We start from the raw sequence: 17,059 nt of genomic DNA on the forward strand, positions 1-17,059 counted from the left end.
CATGACACCAGCACCACCAGCCTGAGCCGCTGATACAAGGCAGGATGGATCCATGACACCACCACCACCAGCCTGACCCACTGATACAAGGCAGGATGGATCCATGACACCAGCACCAGCCTGACCCGCTGATACAAGGCAGGATGGATCCATGACACCACCACCACCAGCCTGACCCGCTGATACAAGGCAGGATGGATCCATGACACCACCACCACCAGCCTGAGCCGCTGATACAAGGCAGGATGGATCCATGACACCACCACCACCAGCCTGACCCGCTGATACAAGGCAGGATGGATCCATGACACCACCACCACCAGCCTGACCCGCTGATACAAGGCAGGATGGATCCATGACACCACCACCACCAGCCTGACCCGCTGATACAAGGCAGGATGGATCCATGACACCACCACCACCAGCCTGAGCCGCTGATACAAGGCAGGATGGATCCATGACACCAGCACCACCAGCCTGACCCGCTGATACAAGGCAGGATGGATCCATGACACCACCACCACCAGCCTGAGCCGCTGACACAAGGCAGGATGGATCCATGACACCACCACCACCAGCCTGACCCGCTGATACAAGGCAGGATGGATCCATGACACCACCAGCACCAGCCTGAGCCGCTGATACAAGGCAGGATGGATCCATGACACCACCACCACCAGCCTGAGCCGCTGATACAAGGCAGGATGGATCCATGACACCACCACCACCAGCCTGAGCCGCTGATACAAGGCAGGATGGATCCATGACACCACCACCACCAGCCTGACCCGCTGATACAAGGCAGGATGCATCCATGACACCACCACCACCAGCCTGAACCGCTGATACAAGGCAGGATGGATCCATGACACCACCACCACCAGCCTGACCCTCTGATACAAGGCAGGATGGATCCATGACACCAGCACCAGCCTGACCCGCTGATACAAGGCAGGATGGATCCATGACACCACCACCACCAGCCTGAGCCGCTGACACAAGGCAGGATGGATCCATGACACCAGCACCACCAGCCTGAGCCGCTGATACAAGGCAGGATGGATCCATGACACCACCACCACCAGCCTGACCCACTGATACAAGGCAGGATGGATCCATGACACCAGCACCAGCCTGACCCGCTGATACAAGGCAGGATGGATCCATGACACCACCACCACCAGCCTGACCCGCTGATACAAGGCAGGATGGATCCATGACACCACCACCACCAGCCTGAGCCGCTGATACAAGGCAGGATGGATCCATGACACCACCACCACCAGCCTGACCCGCTGATACAAGGCAGGATGGATCCATGACACCACCACCACCAGCCTGACCCGCTGATACAAGGCAGGATGGATCCATGACACCACCACCACCAGCCTGACCCGCTGATACAAGGCAGGATGGATCCATGACACCACCACCACCAGCCTGAGCCGCTGATACAAGGCAGGATGGATCCATGACACCAGCACCACCAGCCTGACCCGCTGATACAAGGCAGGATGGATCCATGACACCACCACCACCAGCCTGAGCCGCTGACACAAGGCAGGATGGATCCATGACACCACCACCACCAGCCTGACCCGCTGATACAAGGCAGGATGGATCCATGACACCACCAGCACCAGCCTGAGCCGCTGATACAAGGCAGGATGGATCCATGACACCACCACCACCAGCCTGAGCCGCTGATACAAGGCAGGATGGATCCATGACACCACCACCACCAGCCTGAGCCGCTGATACAAGGCAGGATGGATCCATGACACCACCACCACCAGCCTGACCCGCTGATACAAGGCAGGATGCATCCATGACACCACCACCACCAGCCTGAACCGCTGATACAAGGCAGGATGGATCCATGACACCACCACCACCAGCCTGACCCGCTGATACAAGGCAGGATGGATCCATGACACCACCACCACCAGCCTGAGCCGCTGATACAAGGCAGGATGGATCCATGACACCACCACCACCAGCCTGACCCGCTGATACAAGGCAGGATGGATCCATGACACCACCACCACCAGCCTGACCCGCTGATACAAGGCAGGATGGATCCATGACACCACCACCACCAGCCTGAGCCGCTGATACAAGGCAGGATGGATCCATGACACCAGCACCACCAGCCTGAGCCGCTGATACAAGGCAGGATGGATCCATGACACCACCACCAGCCTGACCCGCTGATACAAGGCAGGATGGATCCATGACACCAGCACCACCAGCCTGAGCCGCTGATACAAGGCAGGATGGATCCATGACACCACCAGCACCAGCCTGAGCCGCTGATACAAGGCAGGATGGATCCATGACACCACCACCACCAGCCTGAGCCGCTGATACAAGGCAGGATGGATCCATGACACCACCACCACCAGCCTGAGCCGCTGATACAAGGCAGGATGGATCCATGACACCACCACCAGCCTGACCCGCTGATACAAGGCAGGATGGACCCATGACACCACCACCACCAGCCTGACCCGCTGATACAAGGCAGGATGGATCCATGACACCACCACCACCAGCCTGACCCGCTGATACAAGGCAGGATGGATCCATGACACCACCAGCACCAGCCTGACCCGCTGATACAAGGCAGGATGGATCCATGACACCACCACCACCAGCCTGAACCGCTGATACAAGGCAGGATGGATCCATGACACCACCACCACCAGCCTGAGCCGCTGATACAAGGCAGGATGGATCTATTACACCACCACGACCAGCCTGACCCGCTGATACAAGGCAGGATGGATCCATGACACCACCACCAGCCTGACCCGCTGATACAAGGCAGGATGGATCCATGACACCACCACCACCAGCCTGAGCCGCTGATACAAGGCAGGATGGATCCATGACACCACCACCACCAGCCTGACCCGCTGATACAAGGCAGGATGGATCCATGACACCACCACCACCAGCCTGACCCGCTGATACAAGGCAGGATGGATCCATGACACCACCACCACCAGCCTGAGCCGCTGATACAAGGCAGGATGGATCCATGACACCACCACCACCAGCCTGAGCCGCTGATACAAGGCAGGATGGATCCATGACACCACCACCACCAGCCTGAGCCGCTGATACAAGGCAGGATGGATCCATGACACCACCACCACCAGCCTGAGCCGCTGATACAAGGCAGGATGGATCCATGACACCACCACCACCAGCCTGACCCGCTGATACAAGGCAGGATGGATCCATGACACCACCACCAGCCTGACCCGCTGATACAAGGCAGGATGGACCCATGACACCACCACCACCAGCCTGACCCGCTGATACAAGGCAGGATGGATCCATGACACCACCACCACCAGCCTGACCCGCTGATACAAGGCAGGATGGATCCATGACACCACCAGCACCAGCCTGACCCGCTGATACAAGGCAGGATGGATCCATGACACCACCACCACCAGCCTGAACCGCTGATACAAGGCAGGATGGATCCATGACACCACCACCACCAGCCTGAGCCGCTGATACAAGGCAGGATGGATCCATGACACCACCACCACCAGCCTGACCCGCTGATACAAGGCAGGATGGATCCATGACACCACCACCAGCCTGAGCCGCTGATACAAGGCAGGATGGATCCATGACACCACCACCACCAGCCTGAGCCGCTGATACAAGGCAGGATGGATCCATGACACCACCACCACCAGCCTGACCCGCTGATACAAGGCAGGATGGATCCATGACACCACCACCACCAGCCTGACCCGCTGATACAAGGCAGGATGGATCCATGACACCACCACCACCAGCCTGAGCCGCTGATACAAGGCAGGATGGATCCATGACACCACCACCACCAGCCTGAGCCGCTGATACAAGGCAGGATGGCTCCATGACACCACCACCACCAGCCTGACCCGCTGATACAAGGCAGGATGGATCCATGACACCACCACCACCAGCCTGAGCCGCTGATACAAGGCAGGATGGATCCATGACACCAGCACCAGCCTGACCCGCTGATACAAGGCAGGATGGATCCATGACACCAGCACCACCAGCCTGACCCGCTGATACACGGCAGGATGGATCCATGACACCACCACCACCAGCCTGACCCGCTGATACAAGGCAGGATGGATCCATGACACCAGCACCACCAGCCTGAGCCGCTGATACAAGGCAGGATGGATCCATGACACCACCACCACCAGCCTGAGCCGCTGATACAAGGCAGGATGGATCCATGACACCACCACCACCAGCCTGAGCAGCTGATACAAGGCAGGATGGATCCATGACACCAGCACCAGCCTGACCCGCTGATACAAGGCAGGATGGATCCATGACACCAGCACCACCAGCCTGACCCGCTGATACACGGCAGGATGGATCCATGACACCACCACCACCAGCCTGACCCGCTGATACAAGGCAGGATGGATCCATGACACCACCACCACCAGCCTGAGCCGCTGATACAAGGCAGGATGGATCCATGACACCACCACCACCAGCCTGACCCGCTGATACAAGGCAGGATGGATCCATGACACCACCACCACCAGCCTGACCCGCTGATACAAGGCAGGATGGATCCATGACATCACCACCACCAGCCTGACCCGCTGATACAAGGCAGGATGGATCCATGACACCACCACCACCAGCCTGAGCCGCTGATACAAGGCAGGATGGATCCATGACACCACCACCACCAGCCTGACCCGCTGATACAAGGCAGGATGGATCCATGACATCACCACCACCAGCCTGACCCGCTGATACAAGGCAGGATGGATCCATGACACCACCACCACCAGCCTGAGCCGCTGATACAAGGCAGGATGGATCCATGACACCACCACCACCAGCCTGACCCGCTGATACAAGGCAGGATGGATCCATGACACCACCACCACCAGCCTGACCCGCTGATACAAGGCAGGATGGATCCATGACACCACCACCACCAGCCTGAGCCGCTGATACAAGGCAGGATGGATCCATGACACCACCACCACCAGCCTGAGCCGCTGATACAAGGCAGGATGGCTCCATGACACCACCACCACCAGCCTGACCCGCTGATACAAGGCAGGATGGATCCATGACACCACCACCACCAGCCTGAGCCGCTGATACAAGGCAGGATGGATCCATGACACCAGCACCAGCCTGACCCGCTGATACAAGGCAGGATGGATCCATGACACCAGCACCACCAGCCTGACCCGCTGATACACGGCAGGATGGATCCATGACACCACCACCACCAGCCTGACCCGCTGATACAAGGCAGGATGGATCCATGACACCAGCACCACCAGCCTGAGCCGCTGATACAAGGCAGGATGGATCCATGACACCACCACCACCAGCCTGAGCCGCTGATACAAGGCAGGATGGATCCATGACACCACCACCACCAGCCTGAGCAGCTGATACAAGGCAGGATGGATCCATGACACCAGCACCAGCCTGACCCGCTGATACAAGGCAGGATGGATCCATGACACCAGCACCACCAGCCTGACCCGCTGATACACGGCAGGATGGATCCATGACACCACCACCACCAGCCTGACCCGCTGATACAAGGCAGGATGGATCCATGACACCAGCACCACCAGCCTGAGCCGCTGATACAAGGCAGGATGGATCCATGACACCACCACCACCAGCCTGACCCGCTGATACAAGGCAGGATGGATCCATGACACCAGCACCACCAGCCTGACCCGCTGATACAAGGCAGGATGGATCCATGACACCACCAGCACCAGCCTGACCCGCTGATACAAGGCAGGATGGATCCATGACACCACCACCACCAGCCTGACCCGCTGATACAAGGCAGGATGGATCCATGACATCACCACCACCAGCCTGACCCGCTGATACAAGGCAGGATGGATCCATGACACCACACCACCAGCCTGACCCGCTGATACAAGGCAGGATGGATCCATGACACCACCACCACCAGCCTGACCCGCTGATACAAGGCAGGATGGATCCATGACACCACCACCACCAGCCTGAGCCGCTGATACAAGGCAGGATGGATCCATGACACCACCACCACCAGCCTGACCCGCTGATACAAGGCAGGATGGATCCATGACACCAGCACCACCAGCCTGACCCGCTGATACAAGGCAGGATGGATCCATGACACCACCACCACCAGCCTGACCCGCTGATACAAGGCAGGATGGATCCATGACACCAGCACCACCAGCCTGACCGCTGATACAAGGCAGGATGGATCCATGACACCACCACCACCAGCCTGACCCGCTGATACAAGGCAGGATGGATCCATGACACCACCACCACCAGCCTGAGCCGCTGATACAAGGCAGGATGGATCCATGACACCACCACCACCAGCCTGACCCGCTGATACAAGGCAGGATGGATCCATGACACCACCACCACCAGCCTGACCCGCTGATACAAGGCAGGATGGATCCATGACACCACCACCACCAGCCTGACCCGCTGATACAAGGCAGGATGGATCCATGACACCACCACCACCAGCCTGACCCGCTGATACAAGGCAGGATGGATCCATGACACCACCAGCACCAGCCTGACCCGCTGATACAAGGCAGGATGGATCCATGACACCACCAGCACCAGCCTGAGCCGCTGATACAAGGCAGGATGGATCCATGACACCACCACCACCAGCCTGAGCCGCTGATACAAGGCAGGATGGATCCATGACACCACCACCACCAGCCTGACCCGCTGATACAAGGCAGGATGGATCCATGACACCACCACCACCAGCCTGACCCGCTGATACAAGGCAGGATGGATCCATGACACCAGCACCACCAGCCTGACCCGCTGATACAAGGCAGGATGGATCCATGACACCACCACCACCAGCCTGACCCGCTGATACAAGGCAGGATGGATCCATGACACCACCACCACCAGCCTGAGCCGCTGATACAAGGCAGGATGGATCCATGACACCACCACCACCAGCCTGACCCGCTGATACAAGGCAGGATGGATCCATGACACCACCACCACCAGCCTGACCCGCTGATACAAGGCAGGATGGACCCATGACACCACCACCACCAGCCTGACCCGCTGATACAAGGCAGGATGGATCCATGACACAAGCACCACCAGCCTGACCCGCTGATACAAGGCAGGATGGATCCATGACACCACCACCACCAGCCTGACCCGCTGATACAAGGCAGGATGGATCCATGACACCACCACAGCACCACCAGCCTGACCCGCTGATACAAGGCAGGATGGATCCATGACACCAGCACCACCAGCCTGACCCGCTGATACAAGGCAGGATGGATCCATGACACCACCACCACCAGCCTGAGCCGCTGATACAAGGCAGGATGGATCCATGACACCACCACCACCAGCCTGACCGCTGATACAAGGCAGGATGGATCCATGACACCACCACCACCAGCCTGACCCGCTGATACAAGACAGGATGGATCCATGACACCACCACCACCAGCCTGACCCGCTGATACAAGGCAGGATGGATCCATGACACCAGCACCAGCCTGACCCGCTGATACAAGGCAGGATGGATCCATGACACCACCACCACCAGCCTGACCCGCTGATACAAGGCAGGATGGATCCATGACACCACCACCAGCCTGAGCCGCTGATACAAGGCAGGATGGATCCATGACACCACCACCACCAGCCTGAGCCGCTGATACAAGGCAGGATGGATCCATGACACCAGCACCACCAGCCTGACCCGCTGATACAAGGCAGGATGGATCCATGACACCACCACCACCAGCCTGAGCCGCTGATACAAGGCAGGATGGATCCATGACACCACCACCACCAGCCTGAGCCGCTGATACAAGGCAGGATGGATCCATGACACCACCACCACCAGCCTGAGCCGCTGATACAAGGCAGGATGGATCCATGACACCACCACCACCAGCCTGACCCGCTGATACAAGGCAGGATGGATCCATGACACCACCAGCACCAGCCTGACCCGCTGATACAAGGCAGGATGGATCCATGACACCACCACCACCAGCCTGACCGCTGATACAAGGCAGGATGGATCCATGACACCACCACCACCAGCCTGAGCCGCTGATACAAGGCAGGATGGATCCATGACACCACCACCACCAGCCTGACCCGCTGATACAAGGCAGGATGGATCCATGACACCACCAGCACCAGCCTGAGCCGCTGATACAAGGCAGGATGGATCCATGACACCACCACCACCAGCCTGACCCGCTGATACAAGGCAGGATGGATCCATGACACCACCAGCACCAGCCTGACCCGCTGATACAAGGCAGGATGGATCCATGACACCACCACCACCAGCCTGACCCGCTGATACAAGGCAGGATGGATCCATGACACCACCACCACCAGCCTGAGCCGCTGATACAAGGCAGGATGGATCCATGACACCACCACCACCAGCCTGACCCGCTGATACAAGGCAGGATGGATCCATGACACCCCCACCACCAGCCTGAGCCGCTGATACAAGGCAGGATGGACCCATGACACCACCACCACCAGCCTGAGCCGCTGATACAAGGCAGGATGGATCCATGACACCACCACCACCAGCCTGAGCCGCTGATACAAGGCAGGATGGATCCATGACACCACCACCACCAGCCTGACCGCTGATACAAGGCAGGATGGATCCATGACACCACCACCACCAGCCTGAGCCGCTGATACAAGGCAGGATGGATCCATGACACCACCACCACCAGCCTGAGCCGCTGATACAAGGCAGGATGGATCCATGACACCACCACCACCAGCCTGAGCCGCTGATACAAGGCAGGATGGATCCATGACACCACCACCACCAGCCTGAGCCGCTGATACAAGGCAGGATGGATCCATGACACCACCACCACCAGCCTGACCCGCTGATACAAGGCAGGATGGATCCATGACACCACCACCACCAGCCTGACCCGCTGATACAAGGCAGGATGGATCCATGACACCACCACCACCAGCCTGACCCGCTGATACAAGGCAGGATGGATCCATGACACCACCACCACCAGCCTGACCCGCTGATACAAGGCAGGATGGATCCATGACACCACCACCACCAGCCTGAGCCGCTGATACAAGGCAGGATGGATCCATGACACCACCACCACCAGCCTGAGCCGCTGATACAAGGCAGGATGGATCCATGACACCACCACCACCAGCCTGACCCGCTGATACAAGGCAGGATGGATCCATGACACCAGCACCACCAGCCTGAGCCGCTGATACAAGGCAGGATGGATCCATGACACCACCACCACCAGCCTGAGCCGCTGATACAAGGCAGGATGGATCCATGACACCAGCACCACCAGCCTGAGCCGCTGATACAAGGCAGGATGGATCCATGACACCACCACCACCAGCCTGAGCCGCTGATACAAGGCAGGATGGATCCATGACACCAGCCACCACCAGCCTGAGCCGCTGATACAAGGCAGGATGGATCCATGACACCACCACCACCAGCCTGACCCGCTGATACAAGGCAGGATGGATCCATGACACCACCACCACCACCAGCCTGAGCCGCTGATACAAGGCAGGATGGATCCATGACACCACCACCACCAGCCTGACCCGCTGATACAAGGCAGGATGGATCCATGACACCACCACCACCAGCCTGAGCCGCTGATACAAGGCAGGATGGATCCATGACACCACCACCACCAGCCTGACCCGCTGATACAAGGCAGGATGGATCCATGACACCACCACCACCAGCCTGAGCCGCTGATACAAAGCAGGATGGATCCATGACACCAGCACCACCAGCCTGACCCGCTGATACAAGGCAGGATGGATCCATGACACCACCACCACCAGCCTGACCCGCTGATACAAGGCAGGATGGATCCATGACACCACCACCACCAGCCTGAGCCGCTGATACAAGGCAGGATGGATCCATGACACCACCACCACCAGCCTGACCCGCTGATACAAGGCAGGATGGATCCATGACACCACCACCAGCCTGAGACGCTGATACAAGGCAGGATGGATCCATGACACCACCACCACCAGCCTGACCCGCTGATACAAGGCAGGATGGATCCATGACACCACCACCACCAGCCTGACCCGCTGATACAAGGCAGGATGGATCCATGACACCACCACCACCAGCCTGAGCCGCTGATACAAGGCAGGATGGATCCATGACACCACCACCACCAGCCTGAGCCGCTGATACAAGGCAGGATGGATCCATGACACCACCACCACCAGCCTGACCCGCTGATACAAGGCAGGATGGATCCATGACACCACCACCACCAGCCTGACCCGCTGATACAAGGCAGGATGGATCCATGACACCACCACCACCAGCCTGAGCCGCTGATACAAGGCAGGATGGATTCCATGACACCACCACCACCAGCCTGAGCCGCTGATACAAGGCAGGATGGATCCATGACACCACCACCACCAGCCTGAGCCGCTGATACAAGGCAGGATGGATCCATGACACCACCACCACCAGCCTGAGCCTCTGATACAAGGCAGGATGGATCCATGACACCACCACCACCAGCCTGAGCCGCTGATACAAGGCAGGATGGATCCATGACACCAGCACCACCAGCCTGACCCGCTGATACAAGGCAGGATGGATCCATGACATCACCACCACCAGCCTGACCCGGTGATACAAGGCAGGATGGATCCATGACACCACCACCACCAGCCTGACCGCTGATACAAGGCAGGATGGATCCATGACACCACCACCACCAGCCTGAGCCGCTGATACAAGGCAGGATGGATCCATGACACCACCACCACCAGCCTGACCCGCTGATACAAGGCAGGATGGATCCATGACACCACCAGCACCAGCCTGACCCGCTGATACAAGGCAGGATGGATCCATGACACCAGCACCACCAGCCTGAGCCGCTGATACAAGGCAGGATGGATCCATGACACCACCAGCACCAGCCTGAGCCGCTGATACAAGGCAGGATGGATCCATGACACCACCACCACCAGCCTGACCCGCTGATACAAGGCAGGATGGATCCATGACACCACCACCACCAGCCTGACCCGGTGATACAAGGCAGGATGGATCCATGACACCACCACCACCAGCCTGAGCCGCTGATACAAGGCAGGATGGATCCATGACACCACCACCACCAGCCTGAGCCGCTGATACAAGGCAGGATGGATCCATGACACCACCACCACCAGCCTGACCCGCTGATACAAGGCAGGATGGATCCATGACACCACCACCACCAGCCTGACCCGCTGATACAAGGCAGGATGGATATATGACACCACCACCACCAGCCTGAGCCGCTGATACAAGGCAGGATGGATCCATGACACCACCAGCCTGAGCCGCTGATACAAGGCAGGATGGATCCATGACACCACCACCACCAGCCTGACCCGCTGATACAAGGCAGGATGGACCCATGACACCACCACCACCAGCCTGAGCCCGCTGATACAAGGCAGGATGGATCCATGACACCACCACCACCAGCCTGACCCGCTGATACAAGGCAGGATGGACCCATGACACCACCACCACCAGCCTGAGCCGCTGATACAAGGCAGGATGGACCCATGACACCACCACCACCAGCCTGAGCCGCTGATACAAGGCAGGATGGATCCATGACACCACCACCACCAGCCTGACCCGCTGATACAAGGCAGGATGGACCCATGACACCACCACCACCAGCCTGAGCCGCTGATACAAGGCAGGATGGATCCATGACACCACCACCACCAGCCTGACCCGCTGATACAAGGCAGGATGGATCCATGACACCAGCACCACCAGCCTGAGCCGCTGATACAAGGCAGGATGGATCCATGACACCACCACCACCAGCCTGAGCCGCTGATACAAGGCAGGATGGATCCATGACACCACCACCACCAGCCTGAGCCGCTGATACAAGGCAGGATGGATCCATGACACCACCACCACCAGCCTGAGCCGCTGATACAAGGCAGGATGGATCCATGACACCACCACCACCAGCCTGACCCGCTGATACAAGGCAGGATGGATCCATGACACCACCAGCACCAGCCTGACCCGCTGATACAAGGCAGGATGGATCCATGACACCAGCACCACCAGCCTGAGCCGCTGATACAAGGCAGGATGGATCCATGACACCACCAGCACCAGCCTGAGCCGCTGATACAAGGCAGGGATGGATCCATGACACCACCACCACCAGCCTGACCCGCTGATACAAGGCAGGATGGATCCATGACACCACCACCACCAGCCTGACCCGGTGATACAAGGCAGGATGGATCCATGACACCACCACCACCAGCCTGAGCCGCTGATACAAGGCAGGATGGATCCATGACACCACCACCACCAGCCTGAGCCGCTGATACAAGGCAGGATGGATCCATGACACCACCACCACCAGCCTGAGCCGCTGATACAAGGCAGGATGGATCCATGACACCACCACCACCAGCCTGACCCGCTGATACAAGGCAGGATGGATCCATGACACCACCACCACCAGCCTGAGCCGCTGATACAAGGCAGGATGGATCCATGACACCACCACCACCAGCCTGAGCCGCTGATACAAGGCAGGATGGATCCATGACACCACCACCACCAGCCTGACCCGCTGATACAAGGCAGGATGGATCCATGACACCACCACCACCAGCCTGAGCCGCTGATACAAGGCAGGATGGATCCATGACACCACCACCACCAGCCTGACCCGCTGATACAAGGCAGGATGGATCCATGACACCACCACCACCAGCCTGACCCGCTGATACAAGGCAGGATGGACCCATGACACCACCACCACCAGCCTGAGCCGCTGATACAAGGCAGGATGGATCCATGACACCACCACCACCAGCCTGACCCGCTGATACAAGGCAGGATGGATCCATGACACCACCACCACCAGCCTGAGCAGCTGATACAAGGCAGGATGGATCCATGACACCCCACCACCAGCCTGAGCCGCTGATACAAGGCAGGATGGATCCATGACACCACCACCACCAGCCTGAGCCCGCTGATACAAGGCAGGATGGATCCATGACACCACCACCACCAGCCTGAGCCGCTGATACAAGGCAGGATGGATCCATGACACCACCACCACCAGCCTGAGCCCGCTGATACAAGGCAGGATGGATCCATGACACCACCACCACCAGCCTGACCCGCTGATACAAGGCAGGATGGATCCATGACACCAGCACCACCAGCCTGACCCGCTGATACAAGGCAGGATGGATCCATGACACCACCACCACCAGCCTGAGCCGCTGATACAAGGCAGGATGGATCCATGACACCACCACCACCAGCCTGAGCCGCTGATACAAGGCAGGATGGATCCATGACACCACCACCACCAGCCTGAGCCGCTGATACAAGGCAGGATGGATCCATGACACCACCACCACCAGCCTGAGCCGCTGATACAAGGCAGGATGGATCCATGACACCACCACCACCAGCCTGACCCGCTGATACAAGGCAGGATGGATCCATGACACCACCAGCACCAGCCTGAGCCGCTGATACAAGGCAGGATGGATCCATGACACCACCACCACCAGCCTGAGCCGCTGATACAAGGCAGGATGGATCCATGACACCACCACCACCAGCCTGACCCGCTGATACAAGGCAGGATGGATCCATGACACCACCACCACCAGCCTGAGCCGCTGATACAAGGCAGGATGGATCCATGACACCACCACCACCAGCCTGACCCCCTGATACAAGGCAGGATGGATCCATGACACCACCACCACCAGCCTGAGCCACTGATACAAGGCAGGATGGATCCATGACACCAGCACCACCAGCCTGACCCGCTGATACAAGGCAGGATGGATCCATGACACCACCACCACCAGCCTGACCCGCTGATACAAGGCAGGATGGATCCATGACACCACCACCACCAGCCTGACCCGCTGATACAAGGCAGGATGGATCCATGACACCACCACCACCAGCCTGACCCGCTGATACAAGGCAGGATGGATCCATGACACCACCACCACCAGCCTGACCCGCTGATACAAGGCAGGATGGATCCATGACACCACCACCACCAGCCTGACCCGCTGATACAAGGCAGGATGGATCCATGACACCACCACCACCAGCCTGACCCGCTGATACAAGGCAGGATGGATCCATGACACCACCACCACCAGCCTGACCCGCTGATACAAGGCAGGATGGATCCATGACACCACCACCAGCCTGACCCCCTGATACAAGGCAGGATGGATCCATGACACCACCACCACCAGCCTGACCCGCTGATACAAGGCAGGATGGATCCATGACACCACCACTACCAGCCTGACCCGCTGATACAAGGCAGGATGGATCCATGACACCACCACCACCAGCCTGAGCCGCTGATACAAGGCAGGATGGATCCATGACACCACCACCACCAGCCTGACCCGCTGATACAAGGCAGGATGGATCCATGACACCACCACCACCAGCCTGACCCGCTGATACAAGGCAGGATGGATCCATGACACCAGCACCACCAGCCTGACCCGCTGATACAAGGCAGGATGGATCCATGACACCACCACCACCAGCCTGAGCCGCTGATACAAGGCAGGATGGATCCATGACACCACCACCACCAGCCTGACCCGCTGATACAAGGCAGGATGGATCCATGACACCACCACCACCAGCCTGACCCGCTGATACAAGGCAGGATGGATACATGACACCACCACCACCAGCCTGAGCCGCTGATACAAGGCAGGATGGATCCATGACACCACCACCACCAGCCTGAGCCGCTGATACAAGGCAGGATGGATCCATGACACCACCACCACCAGCCTGAGCCGCTGATACAAGGCAGGATGGATCCATGACACCACCACCACCAGCCTGAGCCGCTGATACAAGGCAGGATGGATCCATGACACCACCACCACCAGCCTGACCCGCTGATACAAGGCAGGATGGATCCATGACACCACCACCACCAGCCTGACCCGCTGATACAAGGCAGGATGGACCCATGACACCACCACCACCAGCCTGAGCCGCTGATACAAGGCAGGATGGATCCATGACACCACCACCACCAGCCTGACCCGCTGATACAAGGCAGGATGGATCCATGACACCAGCACCACCAGCCTGAGCCGCTGATACAAGGCAGGATGGATCCATGACACCACCACCACCAGCCTGACCCGCTGATACAAGGCAGGATGGATCCATGACACCACCAGCACCAGCCTGACCCGCTGATACAAGGCAGGATGGATCCATGACACCAGCACCACCAGCCTGAGCCGCTGATACAAGGCAGGATGGATCCATGACACCACCAGCACCAGCCTGAGCCGCTGATACAAGGCAGGATGGATCCATGACACCACCACCACCAGCCTGACCCGCTGATACAAGGCAGGATGGATCCATGACACCACCACCACCAGCCTGAGCCGGTGATACAAGGCAGGATGGATCCATGACACCACCACCACCAGCTGAGCCGCTGATACAAGGCAGGATGGATCCATGACACCACCACCACCAGCCTGAGCCGCTGATACAAGGCAGGATGGATCCATGACACCACCACCACCAGCCTGACCCGCTGATACAAGGCAGGATGGATCCATGACACCCCAGCCTGACCCGCTGATACAAGGCAGGATGGATCCATGACACCACCACCACCACCCCAGCCTGAGCCGCTGATACAAGGCAGGATGGATCCATGACACCACCACCACCAGCCTGACCGCTGATACAAGGCAGGATGGACCCATGACACCACCACCACCAGCCTGAGCCGCTGATACAAGGCAGGATGGATCCATGACACCACCACCACCAGCCTGAGCGCTGATACAAGGCAGGATGGATCCATGACACCCCCACCACCAGCCTGAGCCGCTGATACAAGGCAGGATGGATCCATGACACCACCACCACCACCACCACCAGCCTGAGCCGCTGATACAAGGCAGGATGGATCCATGACACCACCACCACCAGCCTGAGCCGCTGATACAAGGCAGGATGGATCCATGACACCACCACCACCAGCCTGAGCCGCTGATACAAGGCAGGATGGATCCATGACACCACCACCACCAGCCTGACCCGCTGATACAAGGCAGGATGGATCCATGACACCACCACCACCAGCCTGACCCGCTGATACAAGGCAGGATGGATCCATGACACCACCACCACCAGCCTGAGCGCTGATACAAGGCAGGATGGATCCATGACACCACCACCACCAGCCTGAGCCGCTGATACAAGGCAGGATGGATCCATGACACCACCACCACCAGCCTGAGCCGCTGATACAAGGCAGGATGGATCCATGACACCACCACCACCAGCCTGAGCCGCTGATACAAGGCAGGATGGATCCATGACACCACCACCACCAGCCTGACCCGCTGATACAAGGCAGGATGGATCCATGACACCACCAGCACCAGCCTGAGCCGCTGATACAAGGCAGGATGGATCCATGACACCACACCACCAGCCTGAGCCGCTGATACAGGCAGGATGGATCCATGACACCACCACCACCAGCCTGACCCGCTGATACAAGGCAGGATGGATCCATGACACCACCACCACCAGCCTGAGCCGCTGATACAAGGCAGGATGGATCCATGACACCACCACCACCAGCCTGACCCCCTGATACAAGGCAGGATGGATCCATGACACCACCACCACCAGCCTGAGCCACTGATACAAGGCAGGATGGATCCATGACACCAGCACCACCAGCCTGAGCCGCTGATACAAGGCAGGATGGATCCATGACACCACCACCACCAGCCTGACCCGCTGATACAAGGCAGGATGGATCCATGACACCACCACCACCAGCAGATGACCCGCTGATACAAGGCAGGATGGACCCATGACACCACCACCACC

This window comes from Engystomops pustulosus, unplaced genomic scaffold (genome assembly GCF_040894005.1).
Source record: "Engystomops pustulosus unplaced genomic scaffold, aEngPut4.maternal MAT_SCAFFOLD_123, whole genome shotgun sequence".
NCBI lineage: Eukaryota > Metazoa > Chordata > Amphibia > Anura > Leptodactylidae > Engystomops > Engystomops pustulosus.